The sequence below is a fragment of the Cupressus sempervirens genome, chromosome 6, assembly GCF_028749045.1.
Source record: "Cupressus sempervirens isolate cs-2001-9-10 chromosome 6, ASM2874904v1, whole genome shotgun sequence".
Lineage (NCBI taxonomy): Eukaryota > Viridiplantae > Streptophyta > Pinopsida > Cupressales > Cupressaceae > Cupressus > Cupressus sempervirens.
Window position 1 is genome coordinate 354,601,595 of NC_143123.1, and position 16,709 is coordinate 354,618,303.

Here is a 16,709-nt window from a genome sequence, read left to right on the forward strand (position 1 = left end):
AAGACTTCAGTAGCTACTCACAGTACCAATAATACACATTTTTTGCATTTCTTCTCTTCACAACCCTAAAAATTCTTATAACATGTGCTTCACTTTTAGGGCTACTCCCAAAGGTAAACCGTATTAGGGTTTTTCCATTCTCCAAGAAAATAGGAACCCCACTATTGGGGTAGAGTGTACAGTACTCAAATATCTTAGATGCCACATGTCTTCACCTGTCATTAAATCTTCCTAACATTGCTCTTAAATGTCATAGGAATCTGTCATAACCGTTTTAGTCATGATCTCCTTACACACAATTCAAGATGTTGACACATCAACATTATTTGCAAGAAATACAATTTACAAAACAAATAATAAGAATAGGAATTATACAAGGTTGAGACACCTTATTCCTAACATTCTCCCACTTGTCAAAAACTTGGTAAGAGCAACAAGAACATAACAAGAACTAACTGCTATAGGCCGAAAGGCCCATAGACTTCGAACACCATTTGAACTTCTCAGTGCCCACTAGTTTCGCTAATGCATCTGCAACATTCTTCACAATATATACCTTTTCCAAATTTACCTTTCCATCTTCCACCATATCTCTCACAAAGTGATACTACACATCAATGTGCTTCCTTCTAGCATGGAAAGTTGGATTCTTTGCAAGGTAAACAACACTCTGACTGTCACACCAAATAGTAATCTATTTTGCATCAACACCAACATCAGAACACAATATCTTAATCCAAATGGCTTCCTTATAAGCATGAGTAGCAGCCATGTACTCAGCTTCTGTAGTGGAAAAAGCAACCACAGGTTGTCGCTTGCCCATCCAACTAATGGCACCACCAAACATAGTGAACACATAAGCACTAGTGGATCTCCTGCAGTCAATATCACCTGCCTAATCTGAATCCACAAACCAATGAATACAAACTAAATGCAAAGATCCAAAAGAGTTACCATGATATCATATGGAGTAATCTGATGTACCCGTCATTATCTAGAATACTTGATTAACTACATCCCAATGTATCCATCCAGGATTAGTCATAAATCAACTTAGGAGTCCCACTGCTTGGGCAATGTCTAGTCTAGTACAGACCATAGCATACATAAGACTGCCAACTACACTAGCATAAGGTACTCTACTCATGTCCTCCACCTCACTAGGAGATTTTGGACAATCATCTACAAATAACTTTGTTCCCACAGGAATAGGAACACATAGTGGTCTACAATCTGCCATGTTGAACATGTCCAACACAGACTTCACATACTTACTCTGACTCAACCAAAGTTTTCTATTAGACCTGTCTCTACTAATTTCCATACCCAAGATGTACCTAGCTGCCCCAAGATATTTCATCTAAAACTGTGCTGACAACTGAGATTTAAAATCAGAAATCATACCTTTACCCTTCCCAAACAAAAACATATCATCAACATATAATGTAACAATAAGAAGGTGATCATTTTCAATTCTGAAATAAACACAATGATCTGATTTTGATCTTACAAATCCAATTGACAACACAAAGGCATCAAACTTAAGGTACCACATCTTAGGAGATTGCTTCAAACCATATAGAGATTTCTTTAATCTGCAAAGTAATGATTCTTTACCTTTAACAATGTAGTGCTTAGGCTATGACATATAAATCTCTTCCTCCAAATCACCATGAAGGAAAGCTATCTTCACATCCATCTATTCTATCTCTAAATCATATGATGCAACAAGAGATAATAGAAATCTAATGGATGTCAACTTTGCAATAGGAGAGACTATTTCACCATAATATATTCCCTCTACCTGTGAATACCCCTTTGCAACCAATCTAGCTTTGTACCTTTCAACACTGCCATCTGCACAAAATTTCTTCTTGAACACCCATTTATAGCCAACAGATTTTCTCCCTTTAGGCAAAGGTACAAGGTCCCATGTTTTTTTTTTCTCTAATGAAGCCATCTCATCATCTATAGCCTCAATCCAGGAACTTGCATCTTCCATGCCCAAAGCCTCTTTCACAGATCTAGGCTCATCAGTGTTAGTAATCAAAGCAAAAGCACAACTAGAATCTAACATAGAATAACCAAACCTTTCTAGTTGCTTTCTTTCTCTCATGGATCTCCTCAAGGGCTGAGGTTGATGTTGTTCTTCCTCTTCTTCTGAACTATCAGAGCTGCTAGAGCTCTCCTCGTCATTAGACCCAACATGGTCTCTCTGTTCAGTCTTCTCAGGGGTAGGAGGCAACTGAACAACATCTTTTTCCTTTTCTTTTTCATCTGGTTATAGCACAATAGGAGAATATGTTAGCTCTCTAAAAATAACATGTCTACTATACAAAACCTTACTAGTCACAGGATCCCAAAGCTTGTATCCTTTCACACCAGCACTGTACTCGATTAAAATACATTTAACAGCTTTATTTTCCAACTTAGATCTTTTCTCCTTTGGAACATGTGCATAAGCTTCACAACCAAAAACACGAAGATGTCTAATTGAAGGCTTCTTACTAGAACACACCTCCATGGGTGTCTTACTAACAAGGGATGATGTAGGAGATCTATTAACTAGATAGCAAGCAGTGGCCATAGCTTCGGCCCAAAACCTTTGTTCTAAACCAGCTCCACTAAGCATACTCCTAGCCTTCTCCATCAGTGTCCTGTTCATTCTCTCTGCAAATCCATTTTACTCCAGGGTATAAGGAGTTGTCTTATGCCTCTCGATACCTTGTTCTTTATAGAACTTTTCAAACTCTGCTAAGCAAAACTCACCACCATTTTCAGTTCTCACACACTTAATCTTCTTACTAGTCTGATTCTCTACAAGGGCTTTAAATTCCTTGAATCGACTAAAGACTTGTGTCTTACTTTTAAGGAAATAAATCCATGTCCTTCTACTATAATCATCTATGAAAGATACAAAAAATATAGACTTGGAGATTGAAGGAACTTTTACAGGACCAAATACATTAGAATGAATAAGATCCAAAACATCAGAAGATTTGTGAGAACTAGAGTAAAACTGAACATGATTTTGTTTACGGTAGACATAGTGTTCACAAAAGTCGAACTTGAGATTGAAATCATTTAACACCTGAACAAGATTTTTATTTTTCAGGGTTCTGAGACCCTTCTCACCAATGTGACCAAATCTCAAATGCCACAACATTGTCTTTTCTGCAAGAAGCTTTCCTTCCAAAGTGTTTGCACCCTTAGGTACACTAGTTGCACTACCATCAGAACCACTAACCATAGTCTTCTTTACTACTCGTTCAGATGGTGGGGATGAAATGATAGCTACTCTCTTCTTTGAAACAGAAGAACTATTACACTGAGAAATGTATGCATCAAGCTGAAACAAAGTACCTCTCCTAGTACCCTTAGCAAGCACCATAGCTCCTCCCATCATCTTAAATCCATCTTTAGAAAAAAAAACTTGCACACCTACATCATTCAGTATACTTACAAATAATAGGTTTCATGCCAAACCTGGAATGTGCATAATTCCATTGATTCCCTTTACTCATCCATCATGAAATTTGATAGTGACCCTTTCGTGTCCAACTATCTTTAGTTGAGAATCATCACCCAAGTACACCTTTCCACCATTAAACTCTTCATATTTTGAGAACTAGTTTCGATGAGAGGTCATGTGAAAAGATGCACCTGAGTCAACCAACCACACATCATCAAATGCATGGGCTACCAAAGCTATGATGAATGCATCACCATCTTCTTGAGATTTTTCAGAACTAGAATCTGAGGCTTTCTTCTTCTTCTTAGGCTCTTTACAGTCTTTACGAAAGTGTCCAGTCTTATTACAGTTCCAACATTTTGCCTTGGACTTATTGGAAGTATTTGACTTCCCACAAGATTTGGATCTACCCTTATTGTCAGACTTATTGTCATTTTTCTTTCCTCTTTTCGTGGATCTCCCACGAACAGCAAGGGCTTCTTTTTCTGAAACATAAGCTTTTCTCCACATCTCCTCTGATAACAGTAAAGACACCACATCATCCATTTTGAAGGTGACTAATGTGCTTCTAAGAGCCATCACAAGATGGTCCCATGAATTTAGTAAAGAACACAATAGTGTCTAGCAACGATCCCCCTCCTCTAACTTGATACCAGCTGATATCAACTGTGCAACTAGCAGATTAAATGCATTTAAATGATCCATAAAGGATCCACCTTCCTCCATTCATAGAGAATAAAAATTCTTCCTCAGGAACAACTTGTTCACCAAAGATTTGGCCTGATACATGGCCCCAAGTCTCTCCCACAAACTATATGTGGTTTTCTCATCTAGAACATTCAGAAGGATTGCATCAATTAGCCAGAGTTTTATGAGACCCTTAGCTTTATGATCTTTGATATCCCAATCTTCTTGAGCTATAGTTGCTGGTCTTGTAGTGCTTGTAGTCACTTCCCATAGGTCATGATCTTCCAACATATCTTCCATCTTGAGTTTCCACAACTCAAAATTAGTGCCATTAAATTTCTCCACCTCCATTCTTCCATATGATGAACTCACCATCTCAATCTGCAAATAAGATTCAGGATGCTCTACACAAGACTCCCACTCAACTTGAGATTAGCTCAAAAAACCCTACCCAACAACTAGGATCAAAAGTTGATCAAGCTTTGATACCACTTGTAAGGAAACTCAGGTGCAAAAACAGCTTCCTACACTAATCTCATAAGGAAAGTATGATGCAAATTCTATTAAAATCTTCTACACTTACAGATTCAATATCATGTAAACAACAATATTGCAGCCAACCATGCATACAAAAAATAGATAGGTAAAACAACCCCACCCCTTCATAACCTACACAATGTATTATCTTCAACAAAAGGTTACAATATACTTGCAGTGCAAGCTCAACATTGACAACAGAAGACTTCAGTAGCTACTTGCAGTACCAATAATACACCTTTTTCACATCACTTCTCTTTGCAACCCTAAAAATGCTTATAACATGCACTTCACTTTTAGGGCTACTCCCAAAGGTAAACCATATTAGGGTTTTACCATTCTCCGAGAAAATATCTTAGTTGCCACATGTCTTCACCTATCATTGAATCTTCCTAACATAGCTCTTACATGTCATAGGAATCCATCATAACCATTTTAGTCATGATCTCCTTACACACAATTCAAGATGTCGACACATCAACATTATTTGCAAGAAATATAATTTACAAAACAAATAATAAGAATAGGAATTATACAAGGTTGAGACACCTTATTCCTAAAAAATCTTACCTCCTAAAAGAGATATAAGGCATAGGATAGACTTTATTCTAGGAGCTACCCTACCTAACAAAGTAGCCTACAAGATGACCCCTTAACGAAATGAGGAAATAGAAAGACAAATACAAGAACTCCTAAACTAAGGCCTAATTAGGAAAAGTATTAGTCTATGTGTCATACCTACTATACTTGCACCGAAGAAAGGAGGAACTTGGAGGATTTGTATGGATTCAAGAGCCACTAAATAGGATAACCATTAGGTATAGGTTCCCTATTCCTAGGATTGAAGACCTAATGGAGTATCTAAGTGAAGCCAAGTACTATAGCAAGATAGACTTGAAGAGAGGTTATCACCAAATAAGGATACATTAAGGAGATGATTGGAAAACAACCTTCAAGACCAATCAAGGGTTGTATGAATGGCTTATCATGTCATTTGTATTGTCTAATGCCCCCTCCATATTCATGAGACTCATGAATGAAGTTCTCAAGGACTACATAGGAAATTTTGTAGTATTGTATCTAGATGATAACTAATTTATAGCAAGACAAGGAGTGGGCACGTAGAACAACTTGACATGAATGATCATGCTAAAAAGAGCTTTGAGTTACTAAAGGAAAAGACATCTACTCAACCTATTTAAGTGCTACCAAGATTTAAATTTCTTTTCACTATTTAGTGTGATGCTAGCAATGGAAAAATTAGGTCTATTTTAAGATAAGAGGCAAAACTAGTAGCCTTTCATTTTGAAAAGTTGAGTGAAGCCAAGAGGAAATACTCATCCTATGACCTAGAAATGTATGTATTGGTCCAAGCTCTAAGAAAGTGGAGGCATTATTTTATTCCCAAGGAATTCATAGTGTATTCAGACAATTAAGCACTAAGTTTCTTTAATTCACAAGAGAAGTTAAGTCACACACACATGAAGTGAGTTTAATACCTACAAGAATATACATTAAATATCAAGCACAAGAAGGGTATTCTAAACAAGGTGGCATATGCATTGTCTAGAAGGGAACTCGTACTCCAAGAAATTTAGTTGAAAAGCATGGGGATAGATAATTTCAAGGATGTGTATGCAGATGATGAGGATTTTGCTGACATATATAAGGTATGTGCTAAATACAAAAATCATTTTCATAGTAGGTGTGTTGAATATACTTTACAAAGTGATGTTTTTTTCAAAGGGAATTAGTTGTGTGTTCCTAGAGGCTCTATTAGAGAGAATTTGATACAAGAAAATAATAATGGAGCTTTGAGTGGTCATTTTGTGATTACTAAAATCTAAGACCTTGTTTCAAGGTTTTACTATTGGCCTAGAATGAATCTTGATGTTAGGAGGTCTGTGGAAAGTTGTGTCATATGCCAAAAAGCTAAGGGCACTTCTCTAGGTGTTTTTGGGAGTTGAACTACCATCAAAATGTGCTTCCGATGCATAGAACAATCTAAAATAGTGACTGAAAGTTAAGTATTGATGCACTACTTCTTATTCAAAATTATTGGTGCACCTCTGGAAAAAGTGCACCTTTAAAAAGTGCTCCTTGGAAAATTTCACCTTCAAAAAGTGCACCTTCAAAAAGTGCTCCTTGGAAAAGTGCACCTTGGTGACAGGACCCAAAAATCCAAAAATTCTTCTAAGTATCAAAAATTGATTTCCAACATCTAGGTTTTCTTCCCTTTTATACCAAAATGATATTCGGATGCTTTCTTTTGAATTTCTCTATTATCTCCATTACTTCCTTAGCCTCTAGTAAATCTGATGAATCATACTTATTTCAAATTACTTGTCGATAGTTTCTCACTTCTATCCTCATAATCCACAAAATCCTTAAGCTAAGAATCAATTTCTAATAATGCTTCTTCTATTTTGAAAGCTTGTCTAATATCATCTTCTGATGAAGTTGTTTCAAATGTATCCTTAAATTGTTGAACTACTATTTGTACTAAGGATAGTTTAGTCTTTGAATCACCTTCAAAAATCTCCAAGCTAGTGATGTTGTATTATTTATCCACTTCCAAAAATTTCTCTCAAGTCTTATTGTTTATTTGTTGAATATCCTCGTGTAGTCCTTCCATGACTTTATTCCCAAAAGATATCTTCTCTATCCAGCCATCTAAATTATCTAGTTCATTCACCAAGTATATTTCCATAAGCTTCCAGTACCTTTTCCCTTTAATAGATTTGAGTGCTTTCAATTCATTGGCCTAGGTACATACCTCATCCATCATCCCAAAATTATGGTTAATAAAAACAACCAATTTCTAAGCATTTTTTTGGATGTTGTGTAAAAGGTTCAAATTACATTGTATTATTTTCACTCCCCTTTCCTCCAAATTGTGATTCCATTTCTAAAAAGTGACCAAAAAGGAATCCATTTGTGGCCCTGTCTCCCTACTTTCCAATGCATTTTACAAAGTCTATTAGCTCCACTACCTCATTTAGGTAATCAAGAGCTTTAAAATATCCACCATAGGCTTATCCATTATGACCTCCTTCATCTAATAGTCTTTTAGAGTCAACTCTTCAATGTATGGATGGGGAGGTGGAATGAAAATGTGTGCCAAGAGGTCTTGATCTTGATTATTCATTATGAAGGAAAGTGTTCTAACATCACCCTTAAGTGGCTCAAGTTTCTAGGTTGCCTTTATTAATTCCAAAATTTCCTCTTGTTCAATTAATTCCATCTATCTCTTTTTTTTGAACATAGCCTCCTTCTTCAACCATGATGGTTTCATGCCCATTGATGACATATATTGTACTAAAGAGGTTGGTTCTGCTATAGTTTCCTTTCCCTTATTGGTCTTCTCCAGAGTCTTCTTATGTTGAGGAAGAACTATAGAAAAAGTTTCTATATCATGTTGGTTTGGAGTCCTCTCCTCTATATGCAAAGGATCTTATTGCCTTTCTTCTACTATCTATCCTTCCTTGGATACTTCATCGACATGCAACATATTCTCCTTCTTCTAGATTTTGACATTCAGATTCAATCATCAGAGGAGGTGGAGACACTCATCCTTGATCTATTAATTTGAGCATACCCTATGCTAGTGGAGGAGGGATTCCAAGAGGTCCTTGTGGTAGTGGAGGTAGTTGACTCATATCTTACCTCAATGGCTCCTTCCTAAAGGTGTCCCATTTTTTTGTCCTACCATCTCGATGCCTACAGACATAAAATCAAAGTTTGAGAGGTTAAAATTTTCTTCCCCCTTGCCCTCCATTTCTACAATCTATTTTTGTTTCTCATCTTCAAAGGTCTAAACCTATATGGGCTCCCTATGGATAGATGGAGGTATCTAAGTTGAACTTCTTCTCCTCTCTTCTTCAACAATAGTAGTTGAGTGAGTTCTCTTACTCAAAGGTACAAATTTAATTTTTTCCCTTCCTCCTCATCTTCCACCTCATGGATGGTTTTTGGCATTTGTGGTAATGGGTTACTCTTTTTCTTTAGTCTACTCTTCACACCTACAACCATCATCTCTATTTAGGCTCTTTTGGGCACTAATGGGGAGTCTTCTTTTTCTAAGGCTTGAGGTGGTAGAATTTTTTTTGGTGCCTGTTGCACCTTTTCTTTCTCTTGTTGAGCTTGTTCTTCTTGAATACCTAGTTTTTCTTGTGCCACTTCCTCTTTCTCTCTCCTTCTAGGGGTTTCCTTTATCTTCTTACCCTTACCCTTTTGTGTTTCAAAACAATCAACCTCCATCTCATGCTAGTGTACCATCTTTGGCTTCAGTAGTGATTTGGTAGGGTAAGTTAGTATGGTGACCTTTGTTCCTTTTCCTTTCTTTGGTTAGGTTGTAGCCTAAAGAGTTAGGGCTTGAGGAATTGTATCCATCCAAAAAGGTTTCCTAATCCATTCACTTGTCAATTGAGCCACATGTTGACCCTGATGATTAATATGATCATTCCCCTCACACCCAATTTCTACATTTGTAATGGGTCTTTCATAGATCTTGTCCTTTTTGCACAAGGGATCTATTATCTTAGGGAGATCCTTGTCCCATGCTTTGAGGGGTGTCTGCATGTTTAGCAACTTTTTTGCTAGCTACAGGTTCATTTTACAATAGTCCCTAATGCAAATATCATAGTCATCTATTGGATTCAACCAATGGACTTCCAAGGCATCTTCATATACAAATTTCTTCCCCACCAAATGTTGTACCATCTCAATGTTGTCAAAACATGGACGAGGTGCTTGATACTCCTCAAGAGGATATTGATCCCATTTTGAATCAAATGTAGCAATATCTTGCTTTTGCTTCACCTCAAAGGCTTTGATGGTGATCAACCACACCCATGTCTTCTTGTGTTTTTTCTTACCTGTCTAATGTAGAGGTAAGTTGTCAGGCTATTTCAAGTAATATCAACCTTTCAGATGGATATCACGGGAGCTTCTTTGGGCACAAGAGAGTACCAACTACCTAGAGATATGTGAAGGTCTTAAACTAGATGTAGTAAGCACCAACCTCTGTTATCCATGTTACAACTTCTACTCACATCATCTTTGCATATTCCCTCTCAATGAACTTGATATTGACAAATATGAAACCATCATTAACCACCCTATATTCCACTATTTGGAGTGGAATCTTCTTTTTTACCAGCTATGGATATACTACATAAGGCCAAGTATTTGCATCCTATATGCTTCCCTTTCTATACAATCTCCAATAACCCATAGTCCTCACTGCCAAGAGATACACCATGTATGAGATCATATAAAAATGGGGGTCATTCTTCATTAAGATCAATTACTCATGCAAATTGTCATTGAGAATTATGGACCAATAAATAGGAATCTTTCCCATCCTAATGGTTTCTATAAAGTGTAACATCCATGTTTCCAAGTGACTTGATGTGGCAAGGTCCATAGCTCTACTCAAGAGAACTATTGAGTATCCAATATCATCAATCATATATCCACGTGTCATATCAACTTTCCCCACTCTTTAGTCCGAGGGTGTCTTGTAAATTAGGTACTTTGATTGTACCAAATCCTTGGCCTCTATTTCATCTTCCCTATACCACTTGTCTACACCCTTATAGGACATTTGAAGGTATTGATCTATTTGTGGAAGGTGGAAGACCTTCTCAATGTTTTACGACATGAGATCTAGGACTATCTCTCCTATTACACTCTTGATGACCTTCTCCTTAGGCACGTGGTGATGTGCTAAGGTCATGATTAATTCAAATGATTGAACTGATGTTGGGTGAGAACCCATGTCCATCAACCCATTTCAGATTAGAGATGAAACCATACCTAACTTCTCCTTATGGTTGTTGAACAACATGAAAAATATGTTCCAATAAGTGTGCCCAAATTTAGTGTCTCAGATATCCATGTATTTATTTTTGAATTGGGATTTCTTCGATGCTCCTTGATACTTGAAAGCCACCAAATTTGGTACCATCTTTGCTTCCACGGAGGATAAGGATGCCACCATTATATCTGCAAAAAGGAAGGAATATCAATATCTTGATGTGATAAAAACCATGATGATACTTAGATGGGACCCAGATTGACAACTAACTAACCCAAAATAGAATAAAATAGACCAAAAATCCCATTAAGTTCCTGGAATACACAATTGCATAGGTGCACAAGGTGCACAAGTGTTCTTGTAAATTTGCAATTTTAAAACAATGTGCACAGTTGTGCACATTGTACACCTATGCAAATGTAAATGTGTTTGTCTATGTCTTTAAAGGGTTTTGTTTGTTTTTAGGTATACACATGCACACCTATTGAGGATGTGTTACATGTGCACCTATTAAGGGTATGCAAATGTTTATGTGCATACCTCAATAGGTGGTGTTTATACCTTATAAAAGGTAAAAGGTTTGGTGATGTGAAGGTTTGGAGATGTGGATGTGTAGGGCATAAGAGGGTGCAGAGGTCCATTGATGAGCAAGATAAGAGAATAAAAGTGAGGAGAGAGAGAGAGAGAGCATGGGGGGGATATTTATAGACCTAGGGTTCTAATGTACACCTCCAAGGTTGCACACTTGTGGACGTGCACACATTTGAGGGTGCACACATGAGAAAGTGTGCATGTGCACATCCTTTAAAGGAGGTGAGTGTGTAGGTGCACAATAAGCACATGTGTGCAAGTGCACACTTCAACACTTAAAAAACCCCAAAATTGGATTTTACCCCTTTTCACATGCATGATACTACCTGATTGCGAACCTAGAGGAGGGTCCTAGATGGCTGAGACACCTAACTGGGTGATCTAAGATTATTTTGAAATTAGGGATTCCCCATTTTGTGACTCAAAATGAGGTGTGCATAACACACTTCAACTACTTATATTTTATTCATCTTGGTCACTCTCCCTTGCTTCCCTCACCTTGTCATTATAATTATCTATCCCTCTAACTCTCATCAATCTCTTCCTCTCTATCTTACTCTATATTTGTATATCTCTCTATTTTGCAAATTCTCGCTATCTACCTCCCTGTCATTTCCTTTATTTCTATCTCTATCTTGTCTTACCCCTCTCTTTACCATTCAACTCTCACTATCTATATTATATTTTCTCAATTTCTCTTTGATCTTATATATGTATCTATCTTATACTATCTATCACCTCAAATATCTTTATTCTATATCTTCGTCTCCCCACTCTCCTCTTTCTATTCCTATCCCTCCCACTTCTAGTTTCTATATCTTTCCCTTCACACATTCTTTCACTATTTTTCCCTCCCTATGTCTTATCATTTTGAAAATTTTACCTCTTTATCTCTCTTCTTTCTTCATTTAATTCTCTAACCATATTAAAGGTAGACTTATTTGAACTTAATTGACATGTACCCTAACTTAAACTATTAGTAAAACTACAAAAAACATAATTTTAATTAATCATTACTCATAAATCTTATTTCTTAATCTTATTCAAAATCTATCAAAATAAAATTAAAATATATGAATAAATATTTTGTAGGGTTTTACTACAAGGGGAATATGAAAAAATCTGAAATGGTGGAATAGGATTCTATTTTCATAGAATGATTGAGGAATTGAAATCTTTAGCTTTTCCATTTGACTTTGCATAGAGTATGAAAAACCTTTGTCAAACTCTAAACACTATTGTTATCTCTAAAAATCTGAAAATCAATATGACCCTATTTACTTACCAACAATTTTTGACCTTTTTGCAACCATGAAACTTTATAAGGACATGGATGCCTAATTATTGTAAGGCTTGACTTATCTAGCATCTCATTTCCATAGTGTTTTCTATCCTACCACTATCTATAATCTGGTGCAACTTTATTTAAGTAGAAGTATTTGATCTAAAGATTTCTATAACTTAGAAATCTACAACACAAGGAATTGATGTCATTCATTACACACAAAATGGAAAGCATTTTTTTTCTTTACTCCATATATTTGAGAAATTAAAGTTAGAGAGCAAAGTGAGACAAAGAGATAACTTCAACAAATGATCATTAAGAATAATACTAGCTTGCAAAAAATAGTCCCATTAGAATATAAAATAAAATTAATCAATGATTAATGTTATCTTTTACTATTGCTTTCTCTTCATTTTGGACATTTACAAAAATGCACTGCCAACAAATTTTCTATGTATATTTATCTCCAATGTCGTCTCTAAAATCTCTTGCATGTCTACATAATCTTTTTTGTGTTTATTCAATTATTTCTTTGATTCTATCCACTCCTTTATAACCCCATCTCATTCCACATCACATATCATAATCAAACAATAAAATATAAGATGTAAGAAGGCTTCTTCATTAGCACACTATGTACTAATATTAGAATAATTTTTATTAATCTATATTTTCTTTCATATATCCCTTTGTACCTATTTAATCATTTCTTTGACACTCTAACTCCCCCCCTCTAATTTTCTCTCTATATAACTCTCTCTTTCTCTCTCTCTCTCTCTCTCTCTCTCTCTCTCTCTCTCTCTCTCTCTCTCTCTCTCTCTCTCTCACACACACACACACACACACACACACACACACACACACACACACACATAGACACACATAAAAGAAAAATATATCTACAGTAAAGCTCTTAGAATTTTGGGTGAAAATGAAAAATCTTCAAAATTTGTTTGCATTTTTTTTGTAAGTACTAAGAATAGTCGCTTCATTTTGTATTTTCACTTCAAAGTGAAATTATTTCTATTATTTGTTTTCACTTCAAATTTAAAGTGTTTTACAAAAATCAGGCGATACTTTAATACAGCATAGAAAAGTATTGTGTGACATTTCTAAAGAAGGAGGGTGACACTTTCAAGGACTAGGTGATACTTCTCCCAAAGGCGTGTGACTCTTTTAGGGTTTCATACAACATTTCTCATAAGGATGTGTGATACTTTCTAGTATCATGTGATATTTCTGCAAAAGGTGTGCAATAGAATTAGGGGATGCATGACAAAGTTTCAATGGGCATGTGATACTTTTTTGTGTCACACCATGGTGATAAAATGTCGCCCATAGAAACAAAAAAACACTTAAGGAAAACACAATTGGGAAAAAATAGAGAAAAACTCAGTTTAGAACCTCCACACTGGGGAGTACTGGATCCACATAGATTGAGGAGCAAACACTCGAGAGCATAATCAACAATATGCCAAGGAACAAGAAAGAGGAAAAATTGTCCATCTAAATTAAAGCAGTAAAGAACGTACTGAAAGCAACATCGCAGTGAATAGAAATGATAAAATACCTAAGTACATGGTTCCTCCCAACAGTCAATGGCATCATAAGACCATTGTGGGCCCTAGCCATCCCCTATGCGTAACATCCCAAGCCATCAATTAGATCATCAGTACTATTGTAATAGGGATGTCACTACTAAAACATGCTACAATATAAGCATAAGAAAATCTAATATGCTAATAGTAAAGCATAAGATAATCCAATACAACTAGTCATATGCTAAACATCATAATATGAGAATGCATCAAATCAACTAACATCAGCTAAAAATGATATCCAAGCATTCCAATGAAAGCATAAATCACAAGAAAGCATACTTTGGAACCTAAAGCATCAAGTAAAAACATCCAGCAATGGTTGCACTAGGATAAGAGATCATCTCTATACACCAGTCCCTAGTAGTGCAAAAGGTAGCTATGCCTCCCAACCACATGGAACCCATAGGTCCACACCCACTGTGCTAATGGAGATAATGATCCAACCAAAAATTAACAAAAACAACATCCATGGCTAACACTCACACCAGATAGTATGATGGTTGTAACCAAGAACTTAAGACAATGCAAGGAGTACAGGTCCTAGTCAAACATTCAATAGGCTACTAAGCAGGGGTTGACATCATGGAAAGTCATTTGGTATCGACAAGCCCAAGCTTAGATTTGTGCAGATTCAACTCCCTCAATGGAAGGCTCATACACTATGTAGATTCAACTCCCTCAACAGAAGGCTCATACACTGAAGAACTATTTAATTATCTTTAGTTTTATTAACACTCACACATTTTATTTAGTCATCACTTACTTAAAACTTCCTCTGCCAACCCTATGGCATCATGACACTAGGCTATGAGATAGAAGCACCCTCCATATGCTACCCTACCCTACTCATGCTCATCCTACAAGAAGTGCCTGTGGGCATGCATACTCCCATCCCAACCCCAATGATTATAACTTCTAAAAGTACCATGGAACATCGAGCCTCACAAGTTACCTGACAAATGTATGCACACATACTTGTATGTAGTGCACCACCATCACAAAGATCAAAACACAAGGACAGGATGAGAACACAATGTAAAAGATAACACCCAATTGAAAGCAACATGGGAAGCATGGATTCTACATGAATCCCAAATCTAATAAAACTATACATCATGAAATCACTCAACTGGCCTCAATCTAGGAGTATGGATTCTACACAAATCTCAATGATGCAACAAAACCAAACATCATGAACTCACTCAAATGGCCTCAATCCGAGAGTATGGATTCTTCATGAATCCTAGTGTCCACGAAACAAAAACAAAGGTCCAAAAGAAACCATAAAACCAGGTATAAAATCACTCAACCAACCACAGTGTCAGGAGTACGGATGCGATATGCATCCCAATGCAACATAAAAGTGCAATAATGGTCTAACTGATATCCAAATGGATCATCAAGGTCCACGACCGATAATATGCCAAGGAAACCTGAGAAAATAAGGTGACATGCAAAATGAGGTAAAAACTCAAAAATTTGGAAAGCTTGAAAATCAAAACCCATTTGGCCTTTGGGCATAAAAACCCCAAAAATCCAAAAATAATCAAGTTCAGACACCATATGAAAAAATAGCCAACATAAGGGCGTAAAACCCCAAACCCTCATCCCGAAAAATAGGGAAATGTTCATACCCACCCAACCGAGTAGAATTAGCATACAGAAATGGAGGGGAACACTAGTTTTTAGCCTCCAAAAAAATGGCTACCAAAAACAAAAGCAGAAACAGAGTAGAAACAATAAAACAGGAAAGCCCTACCTTACAGCCAAAAGGGAAAAATAGGAATCTGAGCCATAAAATAAATAGCTTGTAGAAGTAGCTAAAAATTGCGGCAATCCAAGGTTTGCCCGAGCTGGATCCAACAAGCTCAACCTCATGTGATCCTACTCCCGTAGCTCCCACAATGAATAAAATAGTAAATCCTCATGAAGAGGATTTTGGGTTTTACTCTCCAACTTTCTAATTCAAAAGTGAGAAGTGAGGAATTAAATTTCTTTTTGGATATTTATTTACTTTTCAAGTGAATAATCGATTAGGGAAATAACCAACCAACCTAGTTAAATCCTGAATCAACCCGAATAAAAATAGGCTATTCCTATAAATAGGAATTCATCTATGGAAAAGCTGCCAGAAATTAAAATAAATCAATTAAAAAGTTTGAAAACCAAAAAACACATAAATTGCCTTAACAACTTTTGCGATAATGCAAACCTCTAAATGCATACACATACTTACTGGTCTAATCACATAATGCAAATGAGTTCAGATTTAATAATCACCAAAAATTTTAATAAAATAATTAAAATAAGGATACGTTGACCATACAAGGATGACATTGGTAAAATATGAATGGTTGAATCACTAAATCCATGTGCCACTACCGGGGATATAGATCCTACACACTAAGAAACATGATCAAGTGCAATTGCATATAATAACATAGCTGAAGTAATAAATGCATTAAATCACCTAATTTAACCATTTATTTAATTATATTAAAATAATATATTTACATCACTCACGTTCGCATAAAGCATAACAATGCAGGAATGGAGTAAATAACCATAGCATTAAATCCAACACATAACATAATTAGTGATATGTCCAAATGTCGGATAACCAAATATCATCATGAAACACACTGTCATCTCAAAAAGGCATCATCATGCAATATGATCAACTGAACAACATAGTAGTCTAAAATCTATGATATT